At 44.1% G+C, this 14,388-nt stretch overlaps 1 protein-coding gene and 1 long non-coding RNA gene across 8 annotated transcripts in view; one reads left to right on the top strand and one right to left on the bottom strand.

Moving 5' to 3' along the window:
• Positions 1 to 14,388, top strand: part of LOC105523309 — a 36,345-nt gene that overhangs the window by 21,046 nt on the left and 911 nt on the right. The window lies entirely within an intron of this gene.
• ZBTB38 (zinc finger and BTB domain containing 38) overlaps positions 1 to 14,388 on the bottom strand; it is a 65,607-nt gene that overhangs the window by 13,685 nt on the left and 37,534 nt on the right. The window contains exon 1 of one of the 7 annotated variants that reach the window (XM_011958102.1): positions 3,478 to 3,998. The exons of the other annotated variants lie outside the window; for them this stretch is intronic. The gene's annotated coding sequence lies outside the window, so the exon portion shown is untranslated. Of the gene's footprint in view, positions 1 to 3,477; positions 3,999 to 14,388 lie in introns of those variants that run through there. 7 annotated transcript variants of the gene reach the window in all.

The following is a 14,388-nucleotide window of genomic DNA, read 5'->3' on the forward strand; positions in this document are numbered from 1 at the left end:
CCTTGAACTCCTGGGTTTGAGTGATCCTTCCACCTCAGCTTTCCCCCATCCCCCAACAGTAGCTGGGACTACAGGCGTGTGCCACCATCCTTGGATAGTTTCTAAATGTTTTGTTAGAGATGGGGTCCCACTATGTTTGCCCAGGCTGGTCTCAAATCCTGGGCTCAAGTGATCCTCCCACCTTGGCCTCCCAAAATGCTTGGATTACAGGCCTGAGCCACCATAGCCAGCCTGTATAAATTAAATATAAATATATCATACTTATATATATATCATACTTATAAGGACATTTGTGTATATTTACATAAAGTATATTGTACAAATATGTAAAGTACTTTTAAGAATTATATAAATATACGATAAACATATTTTATAATTAGACTTTATATAAATGCCACTGGGAAATTCTAGTAAATTAGCATATTTGGAATTTTCAGTTTTTGTCTCCTGCTATGCTTCAGCCTTATATAATTAAAAACACATACATATAATGTAAACAGAGGCACTTAAGATACTTTTGATGACTGAAATGAACTTTCTTCACTTGCTTTTTAGAATTTCCTAGCTTTAGAAAAAGAAAATGAATCTATGTTCGTGGTCAAAGACTGAAACAGCACAGATATGCATTAAGGTAAAAAGCAGAAGTCCTCTTCTCCATCCTAGCCTCCCCACTCCCCACATCCATATTCCCCACCTCCCCCCTACGCATACACACACACACGCTCCCTTGTCATGGGTCCCTTTTCTTATAACTTTGGAAGATTTCTACATTCTGCCTGAATAAAGTCTTAGGAGAGAAACTGTATTTCCTCTTAAGATTATCCTTCTCAGGCTGGGTGTGGTGGCTCATGCCTGTAATCCCAGCACTTTGGGAGGCCGAGGCGGGTGGATCACAAGGTCAGGAGATCGAGACCATCCTGGCTAACACGGTGAAACCCTGTCTCTACTAAAAATACAAAAAATTAGCCGGGCGTGGTGGCGGGCGCCTGTAGTTCCAGCTACTAAGGAGGCTGAGGCAGGAGAATGGTGTGAACCCGGGAGAGGGAGCTTGCAGTGAGCCGAGATCACGCCACTGCACTCCAGTCTGGGAGACACAGTGAGACTCCTTCTCAAAAAAAAAAAAAAAAAAAAAAAAATTATCCTTCTCTCCTAGTCCCTAGTTCCCCTGCCTGGCAATCCTCACTTGTTCTTGTCTCACTTGATGTCTTATCTGGATAGCCTTGCTCCTCCAGAATTTCTAGTTTTTGGTTTCCCATCATTACAATGTATGGTATCATGCATTTGTTCACATTTATATCTTCCCTATGAGCTCCTTGAGAACAGGGACAATCTGATTCATCTTTGTACTCTCTGCACCTGTAGGCATGACAAGCCGTTGTCGGTGATGTTGAGAGTGAGCAGAGGGGAACTTGCCCTCGAGAGCGGCCTTCAGAAAGTGCCTTCGAATTCTAACACTGTAGGATTGCTTCACTCTTCTCTCTGTGATCCCTTAAAGATTTACTAATAAAAACACACTTTTAGGAAATTATCACTTGTCCAGTTTTGGTGTAGTATCAAAGAATATCCATAATTAGCTGAAAAGGCTATTAAAAAATTCCTTCCTTTTCCAACTACCTATTTGTGAGAAGCTGGATTTCCTTTATATACTTCCACTAAAACAGCATGCCACAGCTGAAGGCAGGAGCACAGATGAAAACCTAGCTCTCTTTCTATTAAGCCAGACTTTAAAATATTTGCAAACACGTAAAACAGTACTAGTCCTCTTACTATTTTTTTTGTTTTAGAAAATAGTTACTTTTTTTTTTTTTTTTGAGACGGAGTCTCGCTCTGTCGCCCAGGTTGGAGTGCAGTGGCCGGATCTCAGCTCACTGCAAGCTCCCTCTCCCGGGTTTACACCATTCTCCTGCCTCAGCCTCCCGAGTAGCTGGGACTACAGGCGCCCGCCACCTCGCCCGGCTAGTTTTTTGTATTTTTTAGTAGAGACGGAGTTTCACCGTGTTAGCCAGGATGGTCTCGATCTCCTGACCTCGTGATCCGCCCGTCTCTGGCCTCCCAAAGTGCTGGGATTACAGGCTTGAGCCACCGCACCCGGCCATAGTTACTTTTAATAAAATGTTATGATATCATTCCGTTGGATTTATCATAGTCATTTTCCATCAGTTAATAAATACTAGGTAGGTGCAATTAAAAATAGTGGCAAAAACTGCAATTCCCTTTGCATCAATCTAATAGTTCTTTCAATTCTTATTTAAAATGTTGAATACGGTAAATATTGATAGAAAGAACTCAGATAAAAAAAGCTCTTTGCATACCCAATGATTGTAAGAGTGTAAGGGAGTCTAGGGACCAAAAAATTTGAGAACTGCTGTGCTAACCAAAACCAAAACCAAAACCAAAACAAAAAAAAGTCAAAACAAATTTAATTAAAAATCTTAATTAAATAATTTTCTAAGAAATTATTTAAAAATTATTTTACTCAATAAAATAAATCTATATGAGCCTCAAAGGACTAAAGAGACAGTGAATAAAATGTGGTGAAACACAAAGCAGAAATCCTCAGGAGACAGATGGAGACCAAGGGATACAGAAACATAGGCACACCCGCAGTCACGCAGATATACCCACTCTCCATACCTGTCCTTAACTTTCCAAGTTTGAGGCGATGACTATTTCTTGAGTTTGAACATGGCTGAAAAACCAGGTGGAGCAACAGTCCACTCCACACTAGACACAGGTGAAAACTGTTCTTTGAGGCTGCTACCTACAATCTGTTTATACAATCAATCTATCACTGCTTGCATCCTGGCCTTCCAAGTCTCAAAGGTTAGCTTGGTCACAGTAATCTATCCTGGATATTGTTTTAAGTATTGGTTCACTCATTCTGGGAATGAATTTGAAAAGAAGGGAAACAATTCTTGGCAATAATCTGACTTTAACTACTTCCCAGTATTTCCAACTTAATTAAATTTTCTCTCCTTTCAATTAGTTAAGGTGATCTTACTGAAATGCACAGAAAACTTAAAATGATAGTTTCCATATAAACCCTAATTCTTACAATGCAAAAAAAAAAAAAAACTTGAAAAATCTCTTTAAATTGTTAACTAATGCATTTATTATGCAGATCTTTATAGGGCTTGTTAGTAAAATCTGGTGTATTTTTATTAGTAAAGCTCTAAGACATTACAGAGAGGAGAGTGAAGTAAACCTCTTCAAGTCTACATTCTTAGAACTACAAGTCACTTACTCAAAGCCACTCTCCAGGGCCAGATTAAACTCCATTTTTAAAAATCTTCTAATCAGAGGAAAAGGCCAACAGCCCTCTTGCCAGCCCTTGGCCACGCAGCTCCTAACGTACATAATAACAACTGAATCGACATAGCAACTTTCTCCTCCCTCTATGGCAAGTTGTCTTCTATAAAAAGAAACTTAGAAATAAAACCTAACTAAAAAAAGAACGCACTGTATTAGGATACTGACCTGGAATCCTGCAAAAGTCAAACCTGCAGTCCATACTGGGCCAGCGCGGGGGCCATATCAAAGTGAAATCTACTGCACAGGTCTGTTATTCCCTGCGGAAAGTTTTCCGACAAAGGACATTTTGCTTCAGTGAGCTGGCTGCACCATCCCACACACATCTTTGCAGTATATTTTCTCATAGTCATGTTGGGTGACTACGTCAGACCTCCTCACGTGACGGGGTGTTAGAAACACACGCATCAGATCTCGAAAACAGATTACAAAACAGAAGTCCTTTATGGAGTTGAGCTGTGTCTAGGAAAAGGAAAATCCTGTTGATGTTGCCTTCTAAATGCGGCCTGAAACGGGCACAGAAAAGCTACATTTATCAGATTTTACTGCACTTAAGCTATCAGATTCAAGAAGGCATAGTGTGACAGGGGAAACTTATTTTTTAACTGAAATTCAGGCTGTTCTAAAGGCCGACATCGGGAAGCTGCTGGAGTGCACTCAGGAGAGAGGGAGGCCAGCTTGGACAACCTCACCTATTATCTGGAAAAGGTAAACATTAGGGCCCTGGACTTGTAGTTGCGTGCACATAGGATTGTGAGAACGAGTACTGTCAGATTCATGAATGATGCAATGGGCCCAGTTAAATATTTTAGGTTGCTTGTTTGGAAAGATGAAAGGGGGAAAAGGTCCTGGGTTTCTTTTTTCTTTTTGAAATGCAGCAGTGTTTCAGGGTAGCTCGTGCACCTTGAGTTCATCTCAGGATCAAGCTTGCCTGGGCACCTGTGCTTGCTTAAGAAATCTGGCAAACAGGCTTAGAGAATCTCTCTGAAGCCTTTTGAGTGCTGTCTCCATTTCTTGTTTTACCCAAATTCCACTGACACTCAGAATCCCCCCCAAAAATATATATATATACACACACACACACATACATATACATACATATATACGTACGTGTGTGTGTGTGTGTGTGTGTGTGTGTGTATATATATATATATTTTTTTTTTTTTTGACATGAAGTCTCACTCTTGTTCCCCAGGCTGGGTGCAATGGCATGATCTCGGCTCACTGCAACCTCCACATCTTGGGTTCAAGCGATACTCCTGCCTCAGCCTCCTGAGTAGCTGGGATTACAGGTGCCTGCCACCATGCCCAGCTAATTTTTGTATTTTTAGTAGAGACGGGGTTTCACCATATTGGCCAGGCTGGAACTCCTGATCTCAGGTGATCCGCCTGCCTCGGCCTCCCAAAGTGTTAGGATTACAGGTGTGAGCCACCGTGCCCTGCCCCAAAATGTGTTAATAGAAGGCATTTTTAATCTGAATGCTGTGGGGAATGATGTGTCCCAGAGTTCCCCAGGACAGGGTTTCTGTCCCCTGAACATTTTCATTTTAGGAGTGAGCTTAGCAAGAATTGATTTCAAAAGCCAACTATCATTTCTTTGTGAACCCAAAGGGCTGGCTGATTGAATGGAAGATGGCTCTGTACCTCTCAGTTGATTGCTACCTCTGGGGGAAGGCAGAGGGAACAGCCGTTTACATTCCGGCTTCTGAACAAGAGTGAACCTCCAGCTAATCATAAGAATGAGTTGTCCTAAAATGGACGAAGCACCAGCTGCTGCTCTGGTGTTAAATCTAAATCCGCCTCCCCCACTGCATTGCCGCTCCCCACTCCCTGCCCCTCTGCACGCTGGGTTTCTGGGGACTCCTGCAAGACAGTGAATCACAGCTTACATTGGTACTTCCTGGATAAACCAGAAACTGGGCAGTGAGGAGTGAATGAGATGATGCGCCTGAAAAGCACCAAGTGTGGTTCATGGCACCTAGCAGGGGGTTCAAGAAATGTCAGCTGGAATTAGCTTGAGAACTGACTGCATTCTGCCTAGTTGGTGGCTATGGAGACAACTGCTTATGCAGCTTACCCTTCATGCAGTATGTAGGGTGATCTTTAAAAACTACAAATGAGGCCGGGTACCGTGGCTCATGCCTGTAATCCCAGCACTTTGTGGGACTGAGGCAGGTGGATCACCTGAGGTCAGGAGTTGGAGAGCAGCCTCACCAACATGGCAAAACCCTGTCTCTACTAAATACAAAAAAAATTAGCTGAGTATGGTAGCACATGCCTGTAATCCCAGCTACTCGGGAGGCTGAGGCAGGAGAATCACTTGAACCCAGGAGGCAGAGGTTGCAGTGAGCCAAGATTGCGCGCGCCATGGCACTCCAGCCTGGGTGACAAGAGCGAAACTGTGTCTCAAAAACCAAAACAAAACAAAAAACAAAAAAACAAACCCATAAATGAGATCAAGTCAAGCCTGCTCAAAGCCCTTCAGTGGCCTTCCCCTGATCTTAGGATAAAATCAGACCCTTCCCAGTGGCCAGCAAGGCCCTGCGCTGTCCACTCTCCAGACTCACTCGTTCCCTCCTACCGCACTCCTTGTGCTGCCTTTCCTCAGGCACACAGGCTCCCTGGGCTGACTCCACCTGCCCAGTCTCTTCTGGCCCTGTGGCCTTTGATACACACGGTTCTGGCACTGCCGGTGGCTGGCTCAGGCTCGTGCTTCAGGCCCAGCTCAAATGTCTCCTCGGAGGGGCCACCCCATCTCTCTATCTGCTGCCCCTTTGGTTTGCCCTCACACCACCTTGTTTATTTCTTCATCCTGCTTACCTCAACCTGCAATTATCACCTGGCCTTGCCTGCTTGTTTACTGTCCACTCTGCCCGCCAGAAAGTAAGCTCCAGGAGGAGCTGCTTATCTAGGCTGCTCACTGTTCACTGTTGTATCTCCAGGCCGCAGCACATGGTGAGGGCACGCAGTAAATGTCTGGCACATAAGGGACGTGACCATGCATATGAAACACAAACCAGGCTCACCTCGACTAAAAAAAGCAACCTGCTGCCGTCCTCTACACTCACGATCCCCCCAAAAGCAAGCTGCCACCGTTCCCTGCACTCACGATCCCCCAAAAGCAACCTGCGGCCTTCCCCTGCATTCACGATCCCCCAAAAGGCAACCTGCCACCGTTCCCTGCACTCACGATCCCCAAAAAAGCAACCTGCCTCTGTCCCCTGCACTCATGATCCCCCTCGCCCTGCTCTGCTTTTTGACTTTTCCATGGCACTCAACATTCCAATATACTACACACAAAATGGACTTGTTTATTGTCTGTCTGCTTGCAAAAATGTAAGCCCCACAAGAGCATCAGGTTTTGATTTTCTTCACTGACATATCTTAAGCACCTGACACAGAGTAGGCCCTCAGTAGTCATTTACAAAATGAACAATCTGTACTATAAAAAGATATATGTTTATAAATCAACATTACATGAGCATAGTCACCATAAATAAAGCCAATTACAATTTTCATCTGTCTGAATTCTCCAATATTGAATAAAATTGCTTTTATCAGATATATTTCATGTCATAAAGCACTTTGCATATTAATTCATTTAATCACCTCCACAACCTCCTGTGGAGGTTGGCACATAAAAAATGGAAATACTAGTTGGATGCCTTGGCTCACGCCTGTAATCCCAGCACTTTGGGAGGCCGAGGCAGGAGGATCATCTGAGGTCAGGAGTTTTAGACCAGCCTGGCCAACATGGTGAAACCCTGTCTCTACTAAAAATACGAAATATTAGCCGGGTGTGGTGGTGGGCACCTGTAATCCCAGCTACTCGGGAGGCTGAGACAGGAGAATTGCTTGAACCCAGGAGGTGGAGTGTTGCAGTGAGCTGAGATCGCGCCACTGCACTCCAGCCTGGGCGACAGAGCAAAACTCCGTCTAAAAAAAAAAAAAAAACCCGCAAATACTAGTATGTACTCATAGGATTCAATGAATTAACAGTTAGTGCTCAATATGGAAGCTAGTATTATTAACATGCTCATTGTACAGATGTGGTAACTGAGCCTGGAGAATTGATTTGCCTTACATGTATGTGCACACATACAGCAGTAATTAAGTCAGAGCAGGTGACTTGTTCTATATGGCACAAAAGGGCCCAGCAGTGAGTCCAAACCTCAGACTTGTTATACAAGATCCCCATGGAAGAAGCTGGCAGCTGGAAAAGACCCAGAATGGGATTCAAGAGGTTGGGCACTTGGGGGCAACCAGCCTCAGTCATATGCCAAGAAATCTCAGAGAGATCGAGGAATGTGCCAGAGAGGTCTCCAAGCAGGGCAGCCGAGGATGGCAGTTAAGGCATGCAGCCCCTTGATCCTGGGTGGCAGTTGCCAGGATGATCTGAGCATTGCTAGCTGGTGGGCCTTGGGCCTGGGATCCTTCATGGCTGGCCAGGTGTACAACAGCTGTCCAGCAGGCATTTTCCAGGTGCCGCCTGATGTGTAATCAATCTGTGTCTGCCCCACAGCCCAGAAAACACTGGCACAGCCAGGATTTGCTAATCTAAAGTAAATGCCTCAGGAAGATGGGTTTTCATTCGCCTCCCCTCCCCTACCACAAGTATGTAGGTTTACCCTCTTATTACAGGTCTGTGATAATGCAGTCCCGAGGGATTACGGGGCTCATGCTGGGGACCTGCCGGTCAGGGTGCAGCATGAGACTGGTGAGTGTGGCTTCTGGTGTGAGCCTCCTCCATGATGGAGGGAAGAGTCTCCTGGCCAATACAGAGTGGAGACTGGTCAGCAGGGCTTGTCAAAACCCTGAACCCAAATCTCAGCTGCCTTACCAAGGCTTCTAAGGTCCCCTATCATCTGACCTCCTTTCCTGCCATTCTAACCCACACTAGCCGCTCTTCTGTTCCTTGAGTGTGCCTGCAGCCTTCCCAGCCCAGGGTGTTTGAGTGTGCTGCTTCTGCAGCCTGGAATGTCCTTCTAGCCTGGGCAGCAGCCCACCCTCACCTCCATCCACCACCCACTTCTCTCCTCCCATCTGGTGCCTCTGTTATATATTTTTTAGCATACTTTTCTTTCATAGTACTCATTATGGTTGTAATTAAAAGTTACTTGACAAGTCTGTGCCTTTACTACAGAGTAAAAATTATATGAGGGCTGAGACTGTTGACCAGTTTTCCTAGCACTCAGCCCTGCAACTGCCACATAATAATTAATTAATAAACCTTTACTTAATGAATACAAAAACAGAAAGCACCCAAAACTAAGCTTTATAGAGCCCACCATACCTGGCACTGTCACCGAGCTTTCCAGACCCAGTGTCAGGTCAACCTGAACTGCTCTGCTATTTCCCACCTATGCTAATGGGTGGTCATAAAAAAAAAAAAAAAAAGCCAAGAAGGTTGTTCTGACATGAAAAAGGAAAAAGAACCCACCCCACACACAAATCAACATTGCTGGCCTAAAGCTGAGCTGCGTAAGATAAAACAGAGCTATCTGCTGCCCACAAAGCTATTATAGCCCAAACAAGTTAAAACACCGAACCACAGCTCTGAAACACTGAAAACTGCTTACTATCACTATTTTGGCCCAAAGGAAGAAAAAGAGCAATCTTTCAAGCACTACGGACACGCTTTGTTCAAAGTCCAGGAATTTGGCCTTTGTCTTGAGAACCTGGGCTGAATTGGCAACAAACTCTTTACAATTTAATACTTAAAAGGTTGTAAAGGTGGCAACATGGCGGTGCCGTGTAAAGCCCTGGTGCTGGGTGTTTGTGAAGGACTTAGCTTCCATGTGACATCTTCCCTTCCCACACTCTGGCAGCTTTCCACCCTGCAGTCACCGGTCGCTTCCTTCTGGCGTCTGCTCCCTCCCCCGGCCTCCTCTCCTCCTCTCATAAGAAGCTAATCTGGAGACGGTGCTGGGTCTGTGGCCTCCTGCTGGGTCATGGAACTGCAGATGCTTTGCATCCCGGCACACCAGTCTATAAGCCCTTGCCTCCCATCAGGCAATGAACAGTAGATGGAAGAGGCACGATCGTGTGTACTTATAACGGTGGTTCTCAGCAGAACTATGCATATCAGACTGACCTGTGGAACCACAAAAAGAATTTGAGATCAGTGATATCACTAACACTGAGCCAGGGTTTGGGAGACAGGGTCTGGGTAGGTGTGCTTTTGCATCCTGCTGAAAATTACCAAGATATATAGTCCGTATGACCTGGCCTGTGACTTCTGACTACACTATGAAGGAACAGCTTATCATGTCTCCTGCTTATGCTGGAGCCCCTCTGGGCAGCTGAGAACTGCTTTGAAGTGACATCCCCATACTCCTAACAAATGCAACAATGTCCCCGTTGTGACTTATCATTTGACAGGAGGAAGTCACCTACATATGTCATCCAAGCTATGTCCCAACACCTAACAAGCATATATGTGCTGTGTGCTCAGCACCGTTCTACACACTGCATGTATATCATTCCATTTAGGCCTCACAGCAACCTTTCTCATTTTACAAATGAGAAAAGTGAGGTTCAGAGAGGCTGTGGAACTCAGCCAAGATTGTTTAGCTATTGGTGGCAGAGGTGGGATTCAAACCCAGGCAGCATGACTCAAAAACCACACTTTCCATTTCAGGTGCAGGAGCATAAAGAACTTAGCTTGTCCATGTTTTTCTTGGTTTCATTTAGCGACCCAACTATTGAAGGCTCATAGGGCATCACACCAACCTACTGACCACTTTACATCTGGCAAAATGTAAGCGGGCCTGGAGCAGGGCTGCCACGTGTGGGGTACAGGCTATGCCCTGTGGTAGGCTGAGAGGCAGCCCAGGCTCTGCTTGGTTGGGCATGTCCCTCGGTGCAGGGCTGCAGTCCCCGCCAGAAGGAGGCCACTTCTTACTGTGTACAAAGATGCCATATGGGACCACCAGGTAGCCCTGGGGTGAACATTTAAGGGAAATTCAGTATTTTCCATAAATTCTACTTTTAATTCATTTTCTTAAAAAATGTATACTTCAAAGTAATATATGACACTTATGAATATGACTTATTTTGATTTTTATCCCCTTCCATTTCAAGATAATATTGAGTGTATATGTAGGGTTACCATAAGATGGGGGCATAGAAAAGGAATGGTGAAGAGATTAAAGTTGCTGAACTAAAGGAACTGAGACACTCCCAAAGCACTGTTACGTCCATTCTTAAAACAGGGCTCTACGATACTTTAGGATAAGGCATACCACGTCCAGTCTGGTACAGTGGCTACAAGTCTGAACTTTGGTATCTGGGGGACCTGGTTCTGTCATGCTCTGGCTGTGACCTTGTGCAAATTTTAAAAACTTGCACTTCGGTTTCTTCCTCTATAAAATGGGAGCTAACATGAGAAGATACTCAGGTTAACATGAGGACTAAGTGATACCTTTAAAGTGCTTGGCATAGTGTCCGGCATAAAAATCAACATTACTATTATACTAATCATAAACATTAGCTATTATTATTATTACTATTACCAATTAATTCTTAGTCAAAAATGTCAGCAGAAGCAAGTATTAGCTAAGCCTTGGCCCCAGGCCCCAAATTAGGGAATGTGAAATTCCTTAATGGCAGGGACAAATGTCCTGTTTCAATGTGTTCCCAGAGTTCCCCAGACCCCCTCACAGTGCTTGATACCCCATAGGGGCTCATTAATTAATTATTCTTTCTTAATTCAGAGAGCAGTTACACCTGAGCTTTGGCCAACACACACACACACACGCATACACACACATACAGGCATTTAATTACAACTATCATTTAAATAATTTTCTTTCTTTAGTTGCATTGTTAGCCTCTCTTCTAAGCAAATGGAAAAAGGAATTCTTGTTTTTTATTTTTATTTTTTACTGACAGGGTCTCACTCTGCCACCCACGCTGGAGTGCAGTAGCTTGATCATTGCTCACTGTGGCCTCGAACTCCTGGGCTCAAGTGATCCTCCCACCTCAGCTCCTGAGTAGTTAGGATCACAGGTGCCCGCTAACATGCCCAGCTAATTTTTTTATTTCTTTGTAGAGACAGGGTCTTGCCATGTTGCCTAGACTGGTCTTGAACTCCTAGGCATAAGTGATCCTCCCGCTTTGGCCTCCCAAAGTGCTGGGACTGCAGGTGTGAGCCACCACACCAAGCTGGCAGTAACCATTTAAATAAAAAATATTTCAAGTTCACTGTTTATTACCTGTCCCAGTAAAAAGCTTGGTAGAAAGGAGGGTGTTTAAGATAAATACTTAAATCATCAATACATTTCCATTATATGTACTTATCCTCTTAAATCAGAAGGTCACTCAAATTTGGATATAAATTGATGAATAAAAACAAAGCTAGGGTCTTATCTGTGTATTGAGTTACATGTCTGTTTTAGATAAATTCTTTCACCTTCCTAAAGAAGCCTCTCGTGCACTGTTTACAGACTTGACAAATTACATCTGCTCCTTTCTCTTCATACAAAGGGGGTTTTTAATAACATATCAATTTGGTTACAATTTATTTTAGAGAATATTTTGGTGTTTTGGGTTTTTGATTTTAGAACCTTTTTCGTTTAATTCTCCGTTTAATGAATTCATTAGTTTGTATTTTGTTCAGTAAAAAAATAATGAAAAATTTGGGTTCACTTTGGGATTTGGCATGTTTGTTGTGCTTTATTTTAGATTTTGGTTCAAGCTTCCCTTGAAGTCCTTGATTAAATTACCGGGAACTGTCAGATGTAGTCGATAGTTCCAAGCTTTCCTTTCATGTTCTGTGGGGCATCCTTTTTCTTCCTGGATAGAGAGTTATCTTTATCTTCAGAGGTAGAGCACTGCTTACCCACTCCTGGGTTTAAATTACTGTTCCGCTAACTTGCTAGCTATATGCACATGTACAAGTTAATTAGCATCTCTAGACTTGGTTTTTAAAAAAATCTATAAAGTGGACACAGCAGTGTGACCTTGTTCTTACGAGGATTAAACAATACAGATAAAATGTAGTATCTCATTCTATAGATCCTTTTTGCTCTCATAATTTTCCATGAAAATTCCAGAAAACAAACAGAAACCTGTAACTACAGCTTTTTCTCCAGCCCACCTCATTATGATACTAGCAACCAATTAAATGCTCGGCAGTTGAAAGGCATTGGAAGCAGGGTCAGTTTGTAAGTGGGGATTTCCCTAGTGCTGAAGCGCAGAGTTGAGTGGCCTGCAGAGATTCAGGCTTTAAGAGCTTCCTCTAAGTCCTGGCAAGATCAGCTCTGCAGGCCGTATGGTCAGGAGCTGAGGGGCTCAGGCCAGGCTGACCCCAAAAGAAGGGAAGCCAAGGAAAAAGTGCTTGTGGAAGGCACATGCAAAACCAAATTTTTAACAAAATAGGGGACTATAGGTAATACAGTAAGAGTTCATATATTAAGGCCTTGGGAGAATATGTTAATATTTTTAGTACAGTGAAAAAAACCTATTTTTTGATATTTTCATTGTATAAAAAAGTGTTTTTATAATACTTTCAAAGAATAGATACATGCATCATGATGTAATATTGGGATAAATACAGTCAATAACTGTGTGTTAACAGACAAAAAATTAAGTGACTATATTGTTTTGGGGAGCCCTGCATGCCCATTAAGGATAAGGCACCCACACAGCCCCACTGTGAAGAATAAACAGAGAAGAGGTTAGGGGTTCAAACAATCAGAGGGGAGTTTCTACCCCTTGAGTGGCTTTTATAGGCCCACACGTTGCCCCTTCCCATTCAGGGAAAGAGATTGGGCAAATCCGCCCTCAGAGCATCACTTTACCCTGAATTAGATGATTATTCAGTTTCTTCACACACAGAAACATCAGGGCAGCCAGCTTAGGAGTGTTAGGAGACTGGGCTAAGAAGGCCAAAGAATTTCAGCCCAGAAACACTGTTGCCTTCACAGCCTCATCCTGGTCCATCCTCACCTTAGTGGTGAGGGGCCTTTTAAACACAGTAAGGTGACTTATGCTCTGAGAGGCAATGAGTACCAGGCAAGAAGAGGAGGCAGGGCAGAGGGGTGTCCTGGCCCAAGAGGTGGGGCAGGATGCAGGATGAGAAAGGCCAGAGAGAAAGGGATATGGGGCTCCCCCTACCCGGAAAGCCTCTGCTGTCCTCCTGAGTGAACGGTAGGTAGCCCAGTGCTGCAGCATGCTCCTGGAAAGGCCTGGCTCTTTCTGCATTGCTGAACCTGCCCATTCTGCTCTTTCAGGTGTCACGGGCTTAATAACGAGGTTAGAGTCATAAAAGTGAATGCCCCAAGGCAGTTCCTAGCTCTGAGGGCAGGCAGTCCCTCTTAAAAACAGGATTCCTTGGGCAGAGCCCTTCCCCAATGGCAGCTTTTTCAGGGGTTTGTTTCTGGGTTCCTTTGGATTTGATGACCACAGCCCATCCCTAGTTCACAATGCTGTGTCCACAAGATGGTGCTGAGACCACACAAAGAAATGCTCCTAGGTCCCAGGTAGCCAGTCATTCAGTCCCAAGACCTTTCTCAAAATTGGCAGATGAGCAAGCATCACTTCACTAGGACCAGAGCCTGAGGTGTTTTAGATAACAAAAAGCACAGAGGTCATGATGCTTAGTGGAACATGCACTCTGACTCATTCTTATTTGCCACAAATGGATTTTAGAGATTCTTCAGATGGGGAGTGGGGTGGGGGGCTGAGGATGGCTCCAGCCAGTGTGTGAATCTCCTAGTTAGAGATGTCCCCACCAGGAAGGGAGCAACTGAGGGGCCCTCAACTGTAGCCTTTGCCATACGACAGCCCTTTGAATGTTTACCCTTTCCTGGGCTATATATCTCCAATTTCTTCAGCTACTCCCTTGTAACAACAAAAACAATACAAAACAAAAAAACCAAAAACTTTACAGAAAAGCCTAAGATCTCATAGTGTGACCAAAAGAAGTTTCTAGACTCCTTGGTGGGTGTGGTAGCTCACACCTGTAATCCTAGCACTTTGGAAGGCCGAGGCAGGAAGACTGCTTACGGTCAAGAGTTCAAGACCAACCTGGCCAACATAGCAAGACCCAGTCTTAGTTAAAAACAGAAAAAAAAA

This window comes from Colobus angolensis, unplaced genomic scaffold, assembly GCF_000951035.1.
Source record: "Colobus angolensis palliatus isolate OR3802 unplaced genomic scaffold, Cang.pa_1.0 Scaffold46, whole genome shotgun sequence".
Taxonomy (NCBI): Eukaryota; Metazoa; Chordata; class Mammalia; order Primates; family Cercopithecidae; genus Colobus; species Colobus angolensis.